Genomic DNA, 17,071 nt, shown 5'->3' with positions numbered 1-17,071 from the left:
TGACAGACGCATCCCAGCCCATTCCCAAGGAAGAAAATCAGTGTCCCTGGGGATGTGCACATTATAAGGAATGAATGAATATAGTTTATAATGAATGACATGTCATTTTGATTTTGGTTATTTTGTTTCTTGACCTTTAAAAGTAGTCTGCGTCATAATTAACATGCAGTCGATGGTTACCCCAGAGAGGTTCCTTTAAAAAAACACAAACTAATTAAAATCGATCCAAGTGAAGCTAAACTAGGGAAAGCTCTTTGACTACCTCCAAATTTCAAATTCCGTTTTCAGGTAAGAGGAAAAGAAAAGGGTGGAAGCTTTTCTAGTTCTTAGTTTCTTTAATCTCATACTTCTTGCCTCTTTCGTTCTTCCTCTAAAATATTCTGGCCCTCCTCACTCATAGGGTTTTGAATTCTTGAAGAGATATTAAATCAAGATTTAAATGACGATTAATAAAACATCGTTTTGTACTGCAAATAAAAATTGGACACTGCTTAAAAACTACTATAAATCTCGTAGTTCACTAAATAGTGTATCAATGGAACTTTTCAGTCTTTGGGACAACCTAGAAGATCTCTGGAGAGGAAGACCAGATGGTAAAGGGAGGAAGCAGAGAAAGGAGAACTCAATGCACTAGGGAAATAGCACAGTACAGAGTTAAGAGCCAGACACTGTTTCCACCTGTATGAGCAGCTTAGATAAGTTACTTAAACAGAAGTAGTCCCCTCAGCAACTCTGTGAGGAAGGTATTATTAGTATCATTATCATCTCCATTTTGCAGGCAAGGAAACATGCCCAGACGATAAAACCCTTAAAACAATGCCTGGAATATAATTACTGCTATGTGTCAGTTTTAAATGTACTTAAAGTGGGTATTCAACACCCAGCCATTCAAGACTATACCTGGTCTGTTTCCAAAGAACCAAGTCTCAGCCAGTGCTGCGTCTAAACCAAGCAGCCAAGTCTTCCAATGTCTGAGAAATCGTGCATAGTTACCATCAATTAATTTACAGACTAATAATGAAATTGACATTACCAGCCGCTTCTTCATGCCACATGTTTTAATAATCACGCTGTTTTTTAAAAAAAATTCCCAGCTTAAGGAGTAGGATTACAGATGAGGAGAAGCTGCCACTCTTGGTTTAATTTAATCTGGGCCACACACAGTATGTGAAATGTAATGCTCCTTGAAAAGTATTTTGTAACAACATTGTAGAATAGGAGATTAGCAAAGGTTTTTGGGGTAAAGGGCTAATAGTGGTGGATAACTTGGGCTTTGATAGCCGTGTACATTTTTGTTGCTGCTGCAGTTGCTTCTTTTTACAACCATATAGCCAACCGTGTAATAATGTAAAAACTGTTTTTAGCTCAGGTGGTCAGACCAAAATTTTAGAAAGTAAGCTAAGAATAGTTTATTTTTTAAAGGAATGTTAAAAAGCAAAAACGAAGAATGAGTGACAGACACTGTATGTGGCCTGCAAATCCTAAAATATTATCTGAAATATTTACTACAGAAAAATATTTACTACAGAAAATGTTTGCCGACTGCTATTCTAGGGAATCATAAAACAAAGGTATCACTATAAAAAAATTAACCTTCTGTTCCTAAATTTTTCTAGTCCACAGAGCTAGTTTATTTTTTCAAAACAACAACAACAATACATAATCTCAGAGGATTCTGAAAAGCCATTTGACATTTGATAAAATCCAACATCCAGGGCTTCCCTGGTGGCGCAGTGGTTGAGTGTCCGCCTGCCAGTGCAGGGGACACGGGTTCGTGCCCTGGTCCGGAAAGATCCCACATGCCGCGGAGCGGCTGGGCCCGTGAGCCATGGTCGCTGAGCCTGTGCGTCTGGAGTCTGTGCTCCGCAACGGGAGACGCCACAACAGTGAGAGGCCTGTGTACAAAAAAAAAAAAAAAAAAATCCAACATCCATTCCTGACTTAAAATGGTCAGCAAACTAATAAAGGAAGAGGACTTCCTTAATACGATGAAGGACATCTAAGAAAATCTACTGCTATCATCATATTTAATTAATTATTAAAAAGTGAATGCATTCCTCCTAAGTTCAGGAAGAAGAAAAACATGTTCTCTCTCACCATTTCTATTCAGAACTGTACTGGAGTATCTAACCAGCACAATAAGGCAAGAAAAAGAGAAGACATCCAGAATGGAAAAGAAATAAAACTGTCTTTGCTCACAGATAATAGGATTTTCTGTATAGAAAATCTGATGGAGTCTTCAAAAAAACTACTAGAACTAATAAGTGAGCTTAGTGAATTTGCAAGATACAAGATCAATATCCAAAAATCAATTATATTTGTCAAAACCAGCAAAAAACAATAGAAAGTTGAAATTTAAAAAACAAAACCACTTACAAGAGCATTAAAAAATGTGAACTGCTTAGGATAAATCTGACAAAAGATGTACAAGACCTGTAACTGAAACTGCAAAACATTGCTGAAAGAAATTAAAGACTTAACTAACATGGAGAGCTATTCCATGGTTTCATGGTTCAGAAGATTCAGTATTACGATGGTGATTCTCCTAAAACTGAGCTATAGATTCAATGTAACCCTAATAAAAATCCCAGTAAGCAATTTTTGAGCTTATTCTAAAATTCGTATGGAAATGCAAAGGACCTAGGAGATTCAAAACAACTTTGAAAAAGAAGTCAGAAAACTAATAAATACTATCTGATTTCAAGACTTATGATAAAGCTACCGTAGTAACGAAAACAACATGATATTGGCATAAAGATCAAAAAATTAATCAATGAAACACAATAGAAAGTCCAGAAATAGAAGCACTCGTATATTAACAAATGATCTTTGACAAAGTTGCAAAGCAGTGGAGAAACAACAGTCTTCCCAATAAATGGTTTTGGAACAACTGGGTCTCCATATGCCAAAAAAAAGTTAACTTTGAGCCATATTTTTAAAGCACTGTATGCTATTTTTTTTTTGCCACATACAAAAATTAACTCAAAATGAATCATAGGCCTAAATGTAAAATGTAAAACTATGAAACTTCTAGATGAAGACAAAATAAAACCTTTGTGACCTTTAGTTAGGCTACAATTTTTTTAGATACTCCTCCAAAAAGACAATACATAAAAAAACTGATAAACTAGACTTTATCAAAACTTTAAATTTCTGCTCTTTAAAAGACACCGTTAGATGAAAAGACAAGACACAAACTGAGAGAAAATATCAGATATAACATATCTGATAAAGGGCGTACATCTAGATTTTTAAAATTCTTGAAACTCAAAAAGTGGAAAGGGGGACAACAGATTTGAACAGACACTTCAAAGAAAATATGCAAATGGAAAATAAACACAAGAAAAGATGTTCAACATCACTAGTCATTAGAGCATTGCAAATTTAAACCACAATGAGGTATCTCTAAATCTACCAGAATGCTAAAATTAAAAAGATTATGTCAGGTGTTGGTGAGGAGAGAGTGTTCATATACTGTTAGTGGGAATGTAAAGCGGTACCATCAATTCGAAGAACAGTTTGATAGTTTCTTTGGCTGTTAAATATACACAGGATGAGCCAGTCATCCCCCACACACAAATAGCCTCGACCCAGCTTTTTAAACAAACACAAATAGTGAAACCTAATGTAAACCATGGACTTTAGTTTTTTGGGTTTTTTTTAAAATAAGTTTATTTATTTATTTATTTATTTTTGGCTGCATTGGGTCTTCGTTGTTGGGTCTTCGTTGCTGCACGTGGGCTTTCCCTAGTTGCGGCGAGCGGGGGCCACTCCTCGCCACAGTGCGTGGACTTCTCATTGCAGTGGCCTCTCTTGTTGCAGAGCTCGGGCTCTAGGCGTGCAGGCTTCAGTAGTTGTGGCACGCAGGCTCAGTAGTTGTGGCTTGCAGGCTCTAGAGCACAGGCTCAGTAGCTGTGGCGCACGGGCTTAGTTGCTCCGCGGCATGTGGGATCTTCCCGGATCAGGGCTCAAACCCGTGTCCCCTGCTTTGGCAGGCGGACTCCCAATCACTGCGCCACCAGGGAAGCCCTGGACTTTAGCTAATAATAATGTACTGATAGGAGTTTAAAAATATAAACGTTTTATGCTTAAAATTCCTCATGTGGGGGTGGGGATTCCAATCCACCCTGGAGTACAGATATGAGGTTCTCCTAACCCCTCCAAACAGCCTTGCCATCCCTATGACTTCTGTCTTGAGGCATTTGTAGAGAAGCATTTTCTGGAAGTAGCCAAAGCTCCTGATATAGAAAGTGGGAAGGCTCCAGGCATTTGCTCCCGTGAGAAATGGAAGTTCTGAGAGTGCAGGGAAGAAGATGTGTTTGCTCACTGAGGAACAGCTTGTGTTCTGACAAGTCAGTCCCGTGGAGAAGGATGGAGGTTGGGCCTCTGGTCCCTCAGAGGCTTTTGTCTTAAGTAAAGCCCTCTTCCTGCCCTGATTACTCTGGTTCTTCACCTCAGCAGGCCCGCATTTCCCACCTTTATCGAAGGTGGGCTCCTTGGATGCTCTGTCCCTCCTCCTCACTCTGACACTCCCTCTTTTTCCTCTTCCACAAAGCCTGGTTCATATTTTCCACAGTAGGGTTCCATTGAAGTCCAACTTTGGTCTCACTTTCCTAGAGAATTCAACCTAGGAACTCTGGAAAACTTCAAGGTCAAATCTCTTACTTCACAAATAAGGTAACAGATTCCATGAGGGAAGGTGACTTTTGTAGGGCCATATAGTTAATAATTTGTTTTACACTCACCCTTACACTATAGGCAATTGGATAATCTAATTGCTACCATGACCATATGTCCAAGATTTTCAGTCCCGATTTCAAATATTCTGTATAGTCATCAGGCTGCATTGAGAATTTCACTATCTAGAAAACATGGCAACTACTACTGCAGACATGTTAAGAGGGACCTTCTGGAAGCAATAAATTTCTGTTACTGAATCCACCTTTCCATTTCTGAAGCACTGAATTTTAACTTTTTAGGGCAACGAACCCCCTTTAGGAAACTAATGAAAGCTATGGATCCTCAATGGACCCCCTTTAGGAAACTGATGAAAGCTATGGATCCTCAATGGACCCCCTTTAGGAAACTGATGAAAGCTATGGATCCTCTCCATCCAAAAATATTTACATAGAAACATAAAATTTGGCTCCAATGATTTAACTATGCAATACATGACAGTGACACTCTTTAATCTGACAGCAGAAATGTCAGCATGTCTACTATGTGGCCAGGGAATATTTTTAAATAGCTCTTAAATCCTAACAAAAATTTGCAAATATTTATGTAGTATGACAGATTATAGAGCACGTTTAATCCTCAAAACAATCCTGTTGAGGATTAATCCTCAACCCAACTGAGGATTAATATCCCAATTTTACCTATGAGTAAGCCACAACCCAAAGAAATCTGGCGATGTGCCAAAGTTCACATGGCTAATAGTAGGCAGCGAGGACTAGAACACAGGCTTTTTGTTCCCTGTTCAAAAACATCTTCACATCTATTATTTTCTGTTTTGGAATCAAAGTTCTACCCAGGGAAAACTCACGGGCAACCCCTTTGAACAAGTTGTTCTTTTTAAAATTGAACAACGAGTATGAGGGGACTATAAGAGACTACAGATTGGCGCCTATCATGCTATTTATGGTTGTACTCTCCAGGCATTACTCCCAGGCAGGGATACCAGAAAGAATGTCATTAGAATTGCAGGCTTTGGAGTCCAGACAGTAAACCCCATTTAAAGGAAAACAAAAGAAAACAAAACCAGATGCCAGAAGTGGTAAGACACACAGGTTTGTTTCTCTTTTTGTTTTTCACTGTAGTTAGGAGTTATCTTTTCCCCAAGAACAGCTGAAAGTTAACTGGGAGGACAGCCGATAACATCTTGGAAAAGGCAGAACATATACCAAAATGGGGATATAAGAGCTAGAAAAAATTTGCAAACGTCATAGAAAGATTAAGATGCTGGGAAATTTGCTAAATGGCCATAGAGAAACACCTATGGGAAAGGAGGGTGAGAATCCCTAACCAATCCATAAGTAAGAGATTTCAGAATCTCCATAATGTTGCTGGTCATACTCTTGATGACCCAGAACTCCTCCTTTGGCCATCTGCTCAAAGAAATGAAGATAGGGAAACTCTGTGACTTCATGCCATTGTTGCTGGGCTGGATCAATGGAAATTAAATGCTGTCCAAGGACTGTGGCAATTTTTTGAAAGTTTTCAAAGGCCCACGGCAAATGAGAAAAATATAGTGGTGCTGTTGTTTTAGTAAAGGTATCTGTCCAACTTAAAGCACTGTCCATCACTACAGGACTTGGTACACAAAACACTCTTCAAAATATTTGGTAAAATGACAGCAGTACAGCCAATGTCCTTCACCCTACTTTGTGTCTATGGGCTAGAGTGTCCACCCAACTCAGTACCTTAGTTCCAGAGTCTTCTGGACTCTGGCCTCTCCCATTTGTTTCAACAGAAGTTAATGCCTTGAAAATAGACTGTGTAGGAAAGAGTTTCCAGATCCAGTCATAACCTTCTAACCTTGTTCCCCTCAAATTCTGGAAACTCTCAGCTACTTTTCAATGTCTGCTTTATAAAACTAAACCTAGATATATAGGAAACCTTTACTGTCTCAGAAGGCTACCATTCTGGAAACTCTCTGTACCCTCCACCTGTAAGGATATGGAAGATCTTAAATACCTACAAAAAAGTACCTCCCCCCAAAAGGCTCTCCCATCAAGGAGTGAAAACCTAGGGTCTTTCTGTTCTGTCCCACCCTCAGCCTCAGCAAAGACCCTTAACCAACCCTTAAATACTGGTGGTCTCTTCTACAAGAGTGGTATGTTTTCTCTGGCCCTTGGGCTTCCTGGACTTCAGGGACCCATAAATTGGATACCAAAATGTTTTTCTTCAGCTTATTTTTTGTTATTTTGGGATAAAGATGTTTCTTTACTCTTCTTTGTTTGTATTTTCCAATTTTCTCATAACTTCTTTTACCCTATTTCGCACATAGCATGACAGCCAAGCAAGAGCCCAAGGTGAGCTGCAGCTGAACAACCACACAGAGGTACTTCAGAGAAAGGAGAGGTGATAATGTCACCCCTCCCACCGTGCCTGTAGGTGTATCACCTGGTCACGGGAAGCATCCTATCCTTGAATCACTACTACAGACTTCTGCTCGGTACCTGTACCACCACCCCACATACCAAGCCAAGAGAAGCCATGAGGAGAGTCTGAATGCTTAGACCATGTATGTCAGCTGATCTTCCACCCTCAGCCCAGGAGCAATTATAAAGAGAGAACTTCAAACACATTCTGGGGGGTGGGTCTTCGTTTTCTTAGCCCCCTCCTTACCTACACACAGAAAAGGGAGTTCTTAGAAACCCACTTCTCACCCCATACTCTACAGTCAGCCATGACATTATCTCCCCACTACATATGAGCTCTTCTAGAGCAGCGAAGGACTCTTGTTCATCTTTTTTTTGCAGAGCGTGGGCCTCTCACTGTTGTGGCCTCTCCCGTTGCAGAGCACAGGCTCCGGGCGCGCAGGCTCAGCGGCCATGGCGCACGGGCCCAGCCGCTCCGCGGCATGTGGGATCTTCCCAGACCGGGGCACGAACCCGTGTCCCCTGCATAGGCAGGTGGACTCTCAACCACTGCTATACCAGGGAAGCCCTCTTGTTCATCTTTTATCCTCAGTACCTAGATAGTACTTGGCATGTAGTCAATACTCAAGTGTTTGTAGGAAGGAAAGGAGGGAGGAAAGAAGCAAAGTTGAGACAGAGGGAAGGAGGTTTAGTTTTTCCCTGTTTCGTCTATGGGTTTCTTTTATGTTTCTGCCCTTGCTGCCCACTCCTCTTCTTAGCCTTTGCCCTTTCCTCAATATTCATTTATCTTTCTTTTCATATAACTTCTACCTAAATCAAATTTTCTCTTACTTTTTTCCCCCTAATTATTCTCCTCTGTTGCTGTAGTCTAAATTCCCTAACACTTTTATTCTCTATGATTTTCTTGGTTTCTCCTTTGCTTGCTCTAGTTTTGTCATCCTTCTTGGCCTCATGTATTTTTCCTTTATGGTAAGGATCAACAGAGCTAAGGTAAGTGAAAAGGAAAGAAAGGCTAAAAAGAAGAATACCTCAAAATGATGAAAAGGAAAGTAACAGCCAAAAAGAGGAGGCCCACAAAAGCAAGGCCCATGGGTCCAGTAAACACACATAATTCCCTTGCCTTATCACAAAAGACAAGACATTTCCATTCATGTGTTTTCTAACCTATTCTCTGGTTTCTTCAAAGTTGCCCAGAAAGCTCTTCTAGTTACCATGAACCTAAGAGCTGATGCTTTCAAGGGCATGTCTCCTCGTTCAACATGGGGACACCTGGTGCTTTGTCTTTCTGCACACTGCTCCAAAGCAGCAGCTCCAGGTCCTGTTTTGAGTGACATCAAAGACCCCGACTAGCACCCTAAGGCTGGGGACAAGTCTTTGCTCAGCCCCACTGACATGCACCTCATGTCCCTACCCCATTTTCTGATCATAGTCTCATCTCCCCCAGAGCTGATGCCTCTGCAAACTCCCTCTTCCCAGCTCTCATCTGGGTTCCAAAAGTTTCTGGCCCCCTCAGATGATCTCACAATTAGAGGAAGGGACAAAACTCAGGATCCTTACAAATTCAACCCAAGGTTCCCACCAAAATCCAACACTCTTTCCCACTTAGTCTAGCCTAGCAGCACAGAGGGCAGGTTTTCAGTGTGAGCACAACAGCACAGGCTAATTTTAGGCACTTGGGTGATACTAACATGGAGGGGAGAGCTAAGAGATCAAAGAAGCAAACCATCAAAAAAGACCTTTCCAGTTTAGAATGTGGATGTATAACTGACATTATACCTCCAGTGTCCTTCCTGTCAGGGAGAGGATCTACGCAGACCATGGAGATGCCTAACAATGAATATGATGTCTCCTTCTCAACCAAAGACTCCCGCTACTCTGACACCACTTGCCAGACCTTGAATCCTAAAAGGTATTCAATCTCAAGATTGGATCCCAAATTCTTAAGAGCCCTTAAAATTGCATTTGGACTGCGGTTCCATTATCTCTGCAATATTGTTTCTATCTTCCAGGCCCACTTACAGAGATACAGAAGAAAGGAAGAAGTCATCTTCCTCTCATTCCACATGCGTCCCTTAGGTCAGGAATGATTATCAGCAGTGACGTGCCACCCTTTTTCCTTTGGGTCCCTGAGGACGGTGATTAAGTCTTTTCTAATTACTGCTACCATGGAAGTGAACATTCCTGCACAGGCTTAGCCTAATTTAAAAGAAGTTCTCAGAGGGCCCCGACCACAGGACCTTAAAGGCAGCCTTCCGTACTTCCCCAGGTGGTGTCTATTTTACTTCCCCAGTCCTGCTCTCAGGAAAAACAAACACCCCAATCCCACCGCCGGCAATCCCACAATGCCCAGCAACTCTGGAGAGCCCACACCCAGATCCAGTCTAATGTCATTTCAGGGCTCCAACTTAGGACCACCACAAATGTTTGCCTCGTTAACAGACGAACTTCAGAGCCTTCATGCAGCTCACACACCCCACTTAACCTACAGCCAGAATACCTGCACTAATTAAGAGAGCAGTGGACTCTTCCACTGGGGAGGGAACTCACAGAGGGCAAGAGTCTTTTGTTTAATCCCTTGAACCTAACAGCACGCTTAACTGTTCAGCGACTTCTCCAAAGACATCAAAGTGACTTAAAAGTCATTTGGGGAATTAGTTTTCCTCCAGTCTAGTAAGAAGTGGAAGAGGGGTTACACTGTTGTATCCTAAGAGATGAGAGGATGAGCGGGCTTTGATAGGGGAAAGAAAGGAACGGCAGGAAAACAGGGATGGCCTGGATAGCTGGAACCCCTAGGTTTGTCTGGTGGGAACAGGAATGTGGATGCAGAGGCTGAGTCGGTGGAACCCTAACCGGTTGTAGGTTTCACTAAATTGGTGTCAATAGTGTCAAGGCAATCACTCATAGCAGGAAGCATGTCTGCTCCCCTCTTGCAGTCAGAAAAGTTGGCTAAAAATCCCCAGCCTTGAGCTAAAGAAAAGTAATCAGCTCAAATTCAGTATTTATGGGTGTAACTACCAATTTTAACCCAATTTAACATCCACGGTCTAACCGCCTGCCCAAGACAAGGTTTGAAATATTCCAGCGGTTCCCCCAAGGCCACCTCATAGGCCAGTTGCATTATTTAAGAAGGCTTGTGCAGCTCCGACCTAATCATCCTAGAGACAGAATTGTTTTCCTAAGGCCACTGTCACCACAAGAATATATGGCTCTGCTACAGTTCAAGGCCTGGGCAGCAGTTGAGGTTTTTGAGTCTCCAGCCTACACAGCCTCCCTGCTGGCGGCCGTGCAGCAGCATGAGGCCGTGCGCCCACCTTCGGCCAACGCCTTCCAACGGCACCCGGGGGCCCCGCGCCGGGGTCTCCCGGGCGACTGGGTAGGGGCGCTGCTGGTGTGCAGGGCTTTTAGAGCTTCCCTGCAGGGGCCTGACCAATGGCTGAGCTGATGTCCCAGTGGTAGGTGGCCGCTCTCCTGAGCAGCCCCGCCTCCCTGCACGCACGTGACCTTGGGGTGGGCGCACGGAGCCCTTCTCTGCGTCTCACGCTGGGCAGCGCCCTGCAGACACTGGGGTTGCCGTGTGGAGGCTCCGCTGGTGGCATCCCCACAGCTCTGTCACGCCTGTGGTGGCTTCCAGCGGCGACTTTCTCCCCATCTCTCTTCACAGCCACGGGATCCCGCGTGGGCCCCCTGGGTGTCAGATTAGCAGCTCCAGGCTGCACCCGGGGAGGCAGACCTTCTGCCCTCTCCAGCCCTCCGGCGTCGTTTATCGTCATCTTGATTGGTTGGACAGTGTCAGACTTTTCTGGATCATGGGGACGGGGCAGGTGCCCGTTTCTCACCTCTCAGTCCTCCCCAGAAGTGAAGCCTTTTCTCCCTTTCCCTCCTCCACTCCATTCTGAGACCCTCAGTTAAGACCCTTCCTGCCCTTTTGCCCAGGTCCCTCTCGCCTTCATCTGGGGTTAAGGAGGCTCTGGCTGAGCACAGGTGGCCATCCTGCCATCTGCCCCATGCAGCCCCTTGCGCTCAAGCCTCTGAGGCATTTGTGCTCCTATCACTCCCATGTTTCTGGCCCCTCCTGGGTCTTTCTGGCATGTTCTACGGTGGCTTTCATCACCCTCTCCCAGGTCTCAGTCACTCACCTCATGTCCTTCACCTGGCTACTCCTGCAGGTCCGAAGGGCTTCTGCTAGTGGAAAACAGGACTGGCCACCATCTGCATCGTCTTTTGTACCTGGCTTATTAAAAGGCACTTAATGAACACCATTTTGAAAAACATTTTTATTTGAGCATTTATTCATTGTTTATAGATTTAATAAACATCCCCTATATTACCTAAATTACAAAGTTAGTATCGTTGAGTCTTTTGAACACTTCAGTGGCTTAAACAGCAGGCACAATGTAAACGTCTCACACACACACCTCCCCAAAGGCAACAATTAAGCTTTGTTTCTTAGACTCTTTCCCAGCAGCGGGCAGAGAGAGAGATGCCAAAATGGGGACAGTGGTTATTTATTAGTGATGAGATGACTGCTTTCCATTTTCCTTTCTGTTATCTGTGTTTTCTACAATGCAACTATATTTTAAAAGGGTTTTTTTTTCTTTTTTTAAAGAGACATGAGACTGTGGGAACAGGGAACCAAGCCCTTTGACAATCTGTTCAAGGAACATATGTCTGCTCTTTTCCGGGAACTTGCCCTAAAACTCACAGGCCTTTCCCACACAGTGTGGTTCTAACAGAAAGAAGAGGGCTGGGGGGGGGGAACTGGTGTGGGAAAGGTTGGTGGGGATTCTAACCATGGTTTGGGGCAGAGGAACCTGAGTGATTCACTGTACCTCCCCCTAAGAGAAGGACCAGACTACGGCCCACACTGCACATTCGTGAATTGGGAGAGATGGCCCTGTCACCGAGGAATCTCCCATATTTTATTTGTTCAATCCTTGGGTTGCTTCCCCATTCACTGGTAAGTGTAAGGCCAGATTCCAAATTATGGCTACCAGAGTATTCGAAATAATTTGGGAGAGTCTACAGGTTAGGACTCGGGCTTTGAAATAAGATAAGACCAGCTGTCATCTAAGCTCTCCACACCAGTCGGGTGTGCAACTTTGGACAAGCCATCCAAACACAGAGCCTCTGATTTTTCATCTCTAAATGAGTGATAGCAATACTTGTTGTAAGGATTATCATACTTCACAACGCCTGTCATGTAGTCAGTGCTTAGATGATGAGAGTTAGTAGCCGTTTTCCAGCTTCCCCACCACTGGCTGACCCAGGAGCCTATGGCCTCCTTTAACATGTGCCTTATTCTCATCTGTATCCCCCACACTCTGCGTGGACTCAGTATGAGATAGTGGAGCTAAGATGTTTTCCTTTTCACAGAACTCTTTGCAGACCCTGAGGAAGGGTACCCCTGACCCTCACGGTCCCTTAGGGTGTGGGTATGCCAGCGTCTAGGATTCCGGGTCTCTGGAATAATCTGACCAGAGCTGGAGGGCCCATCTTCCCCAGGGGGCATAGAGAGTCTCATTCAGGCTCTGAACCAACCTCCTAAATGTGCAGTGCCCAGCCGAAGGCCAACGGTGGAGGGGCCTGCCCACTCCCAATCTGAGGCCAAGTGACTGCCCCAGACCTTCTCTGTTTCCCTGAGAGGAAACACTTCAGTCACAAGACCCAGGACTCTGTCCTTTCCTCCCCAGTCAAAATCCCATGTCCTCCATAGCAGGAAGGCCCCAGTCATGGAGCTCAGTCTGCCTGCAGTCCCGCCTCCCCAGCAGGGCACCTTTGTCTACCTTCCATGCCCACTGCATCCCCCATCATCACCCCTTCCCCAGCAGTGATCCTTGGGGGTGCTCTTCCCCTTCGTGCCTTATTACCCTTCTCCCTGTGAGCACTGAGGCCCCAGCACTCATCCTGCCCAGTGCCTAGCAGGCTTTGGTGTGGGGAGCTTCCATATCCGCCGAGAGAGATTCCCTTACCAGGCAGAGGGGCCCCGCAGCTTCCCTTCAGTGCATTTCCCCACTTCTATCCCCATCCCGGTGCCCTGGAGCAGCCTCTTTAGCTTCTTCTCCCAAATCATTCCCCATCTGGCCAATTCTAAGGGGTCTGATGACAGGCACATCGTCTTGAAAGAGGCATCTCCAGCTTTAAAAGTGGGGCTTTTGGGTGTTGGTAATTGGGAACTGTCAGATCTAGTATGCCCATGGAGACATTGAGTTTGATGGGGCTCCTGGAGTCCCACTCTCAGGTCTGAGCCCACTTTGCGTGCCTGCCCACCTCCACCCCCAGGCAAATGTAGCTGGGCAAGGTCCTCTCTCTGTGGCAACACGTGTGGAATTTGTGGGGGGAATGGAGGAATATTTAGATCTTTTTATTTACTAGAAAAGAAACATGCGTGTGATCATGTGTGTCAGGAACTGGGAGGTAATGACAAGCAAAATGGAAAAATACAGTAGAATGTCTAAATTAGCTGGGGAAAGGGAAGAATAAATGAAAAATAAGGAAAGCAAAAAAAAAAAAAAGGAGGGGAGAGGTGATACACTTGGTAAATGGTAAAGATAAAGGAGGATGAAAGGAATACAAGGGAGTATAACAATATAACAATTATTGTGAAATGTGAATGGGCTGAATTTCCCTATTAAAAAACGATGCAGTTGGGTTAAAAAAAAATCTGTTATATCCTATTGAACAAGAAATACACTTAAAACAAAATGCTTCCAAAAGGCTTGAAAATTTTTTCAAACAGTCAAATACAAATATATAAACAGTAAAGCAGAAATAGTATTACTAAGAGGCTAGGTTGAATAAATTATGTCACAAACTTACTTATACTTAGGGATACAGCAACGAAGTGTATCAAGCAAAAATGATTAGCCATGCAACAAGAACTTGATTTTTTAAATATAGTTATGATGAGAGATTTAAAAATACCTCAAGGATCCTTTTGTTTATTGTTCCAAAATTAGATAAGATGATCTTAGAATTCATGCGGGAGAGTAAATGTCTAAAATAGCTAGGAAAATCGTGTGAAGGAAGACTACTGAGGAATCTTATCTCATGAGACGTGGCATAAGTTCCTCAAGAGAGATCCTGCGTGGAAGGGCTTGGGGCACAGGAAGGTCCGCGGGACAACTCAGCCAGGGCACTGCTGTGGAGAGGGCCACTCTCAGGGCAGAGCGCACCCTGCTGGGCGCTCTGGTTGGCGATGAAACCAGCAACAGAAAATTTAAAATATGCCATGGCTCACATTTCCCTCTCCAGAGTTGGGGGACATGCAAAGAAATAAAAAAATGTGAATTGACTGGACAATGTTTGAATATTCATTCAATAAACAGATACTACAGACAGGGTACTGGGGTGTATCACTTCTGCCAGGCAGTGACGTAATTTTTCTTTGGCTACAGCTGCCGGAGAAGACATTTTCCTTTAAGAGAATATATAAACTTCACAGCTCAGATTTAAAGGTGTTTGGAACTGATTGGCTCCTCTCAGAACCCAGCTTATGGCCCAAATTCACAATTTCTAAGATGCAGCCAGAAAAGCCAGAGTATTATCTGTTGTCTAGGACTCATATCTGCATCCCTATCCTATACTCCTATGTATATACATTATATGAAAGAAGACTCTCTATGTGGAAGATCTGTCTATATCTAGATAATCTGTACATATGTATATACACACATATATACATGCATATATGTCAATGAACATTTCCACAAATGTTTTTTCAGGGCACTGGGAGAGGGAGGAAAAGACTGGGCTATGGTGCCTCTCTTAGAGTAAAGCACACTGTTTTTAAAAGAACAGTGGGGAAGGCTTACTGATATGTGATTGGTTTCACTGAAGTTTCCTACTTAGAGGTGGAGCCACCAATGTGGTTATTGGAAGGACTCCACAAAACCTCTACCTAATCTCACTTCCTTCCATGATTATTAAAAAATATAACAGAGGTTGACTTGAGAAGGCCCAGAAGAAACACCCTCAAGGGGTCAAATTCTCCTGAGACTTAGAGGAGGATGCAGGTAATATTTGGGCTTGTTGAATCCCCAAATCAGCAGAAGTGAGCCAACATTTCAGAAAATGATGTGGTGTGAGAATAGTTGCTAGAGAAGGATGTCAGAGGCAGCCTTTTTTCTGTATTCTGTTAAAAGGAAGTAAGTCTGAAAGTAAATCTTTGCCTTCAGAGAGATAAGTCTATTGGGGAGACATATAAGAAAAAAGGCAGATGCAATACACTTGACTGTTGCTTTAACAGTAGAAGGACAGGGTGGAAGCCCATATTAGAGAGACAGCTGTGTAGTCAGGGAATGCTTGAAAAGTGAGTGGGAGTTAGCTGAATAGTGGGTTCAGGGTGGAAAGTCTTTCTAGCAGAAGGAATGGTACCTGCAAAGGGTAGAGCATATGCAGGGAAACAGTAAAGTTCCTTATGGCTGCAGCACCATGTTGGAGGGCAGGAGTGGCAAAGGCCTTTAAACCAGATTCAAAGAGAACAGGAAAGGGCTTCCCTGGTGGCGCAGTGGTTGAGAGTCTGCCTGCCGATGCGGGGGACACGGGTTTGTGCCCCGGTCTGGGAAGATTTCACATGCCGCGGAGCAGCTGGGCCCGTGAGCCATGGCCGCTGAGCCTGCGCGTCCGGAGCCTGTGCTCTGCAACAGGAGAGGCCACAGCAGTGAGAGGCCCACGTACCGCAAAAGAAAAATACAGAATAGGAGTATCTTTTTTTTTAATTTTTAACCTTAGTGAGCTCCTGCTCCCCTCTGGGCTCCCCCAAAAGAAAAAAATCAGCAATAAAAGCAGACACAGACACACCTTCAGCAAAATACATACAGAAAAAGTAAACTGAGGAAAAATATTCCAGAGGTAAACATGGGTCAGAAGAAGGGGAACATGGCAGAGAAAAAGAGATAAAGCAACAAAAAGGTAGAAGTGGACAATGGATGAGGTGGGAGGAGCCCCAGGCCAGGAGTGTCATAGCAGAGAAGACAGAGTGGTCAAAGAGCAGGAGGGGAGGGTGGAGGAGAGCAGGTCCCCAAGAACACGCAGCGGATTCAGACACTAGAACTCACACCCTGCTGCCCAAGCAGGGGTTCTCTGACCTTGTGGGGAGACTCTCTTACCAAACCAGACCTCTCCCTCAGTTCTTAGCTCCAAGGGAAGGGGAGAAAGATGTTTGCCAGTCTTCAAGTTTGGGGAGGGGGGAGCAGAGTAAAGACCAAGTTAGAAGGGGTCGACTGAATGGGCCAGGGATGGAAAAGTGAGGGAAAATTTTGTTCCAGGAGGACTGAGAGGACCAAGAGTGGTCTTTAGCAGCTAAACTAACACAATGGGAGGAAATTGAAAGAAAGAAGAAATAGGTTGGAAATAAATCTCGTCAGAGAAATTCCCAGTCACCAAGGAAAGATGCAGGCAGGGACTTCCCTGCTGGTCCAGTGGCTAAGACTCTGCACTCCCAGTGCAAGGGGCCGGGTTTGATCCCTGGTCAGGGAATTAGATCCCACATGCCACAACCAAGAGTCGGCATGCTGCAGCTGGGGAAACAAAAAAGATCCTGCACGCTGAAACTAAGACCCGGCGCAGCCAAATAAATATTTTTAAAAAAGAAAAAGAAATAAAGATGCAGGCATTAGAGCTCAGACTCTATAGCCAGACTGCCAAAGTTCAAGTCTTGCTATTACACCAACTGTGTGACATTGGGCACATTACTTAAAATCTCTGTTTCACAGTTTCTTCAACTGTAAAGTGAGGAAATAATAAATAGTGTCAACTTCACTGTGATGTAGGGCAGGTAAAATGAGTTCAATATAAGTAGAATGCTTTGTATAGTTAGATGTTATACACCTATCGATGTTGGTTGTTATTATTCTTCTATCTGGCGATACTGCTGGTACCCTTTGTGATGTCATATACTTTCAAAGTCCCCATCAAGGCTTTTCTGGTCTACTGGAGGGAAGAGTGAGGAGATAAACAAGGAGCAAAAA

The sequence above is a fragment of the Phocoena sinus genome, chromosome 2 (assembly GCF_008692025.1).
Source record: "Phocoena sinus isolate mPhoSin1 chromosome 2, mPhoSin1.pri, whole genome shotgun sequence".
Lineage (NCBI taxonomy): Eukaryota > Metazoa > Chordata > Mammalia > Artiodactyla > Phocoenidae > Phocoena > Phocoena sinus.
This window is presented reverse-complemented; position numbering follows the sequence as displayed.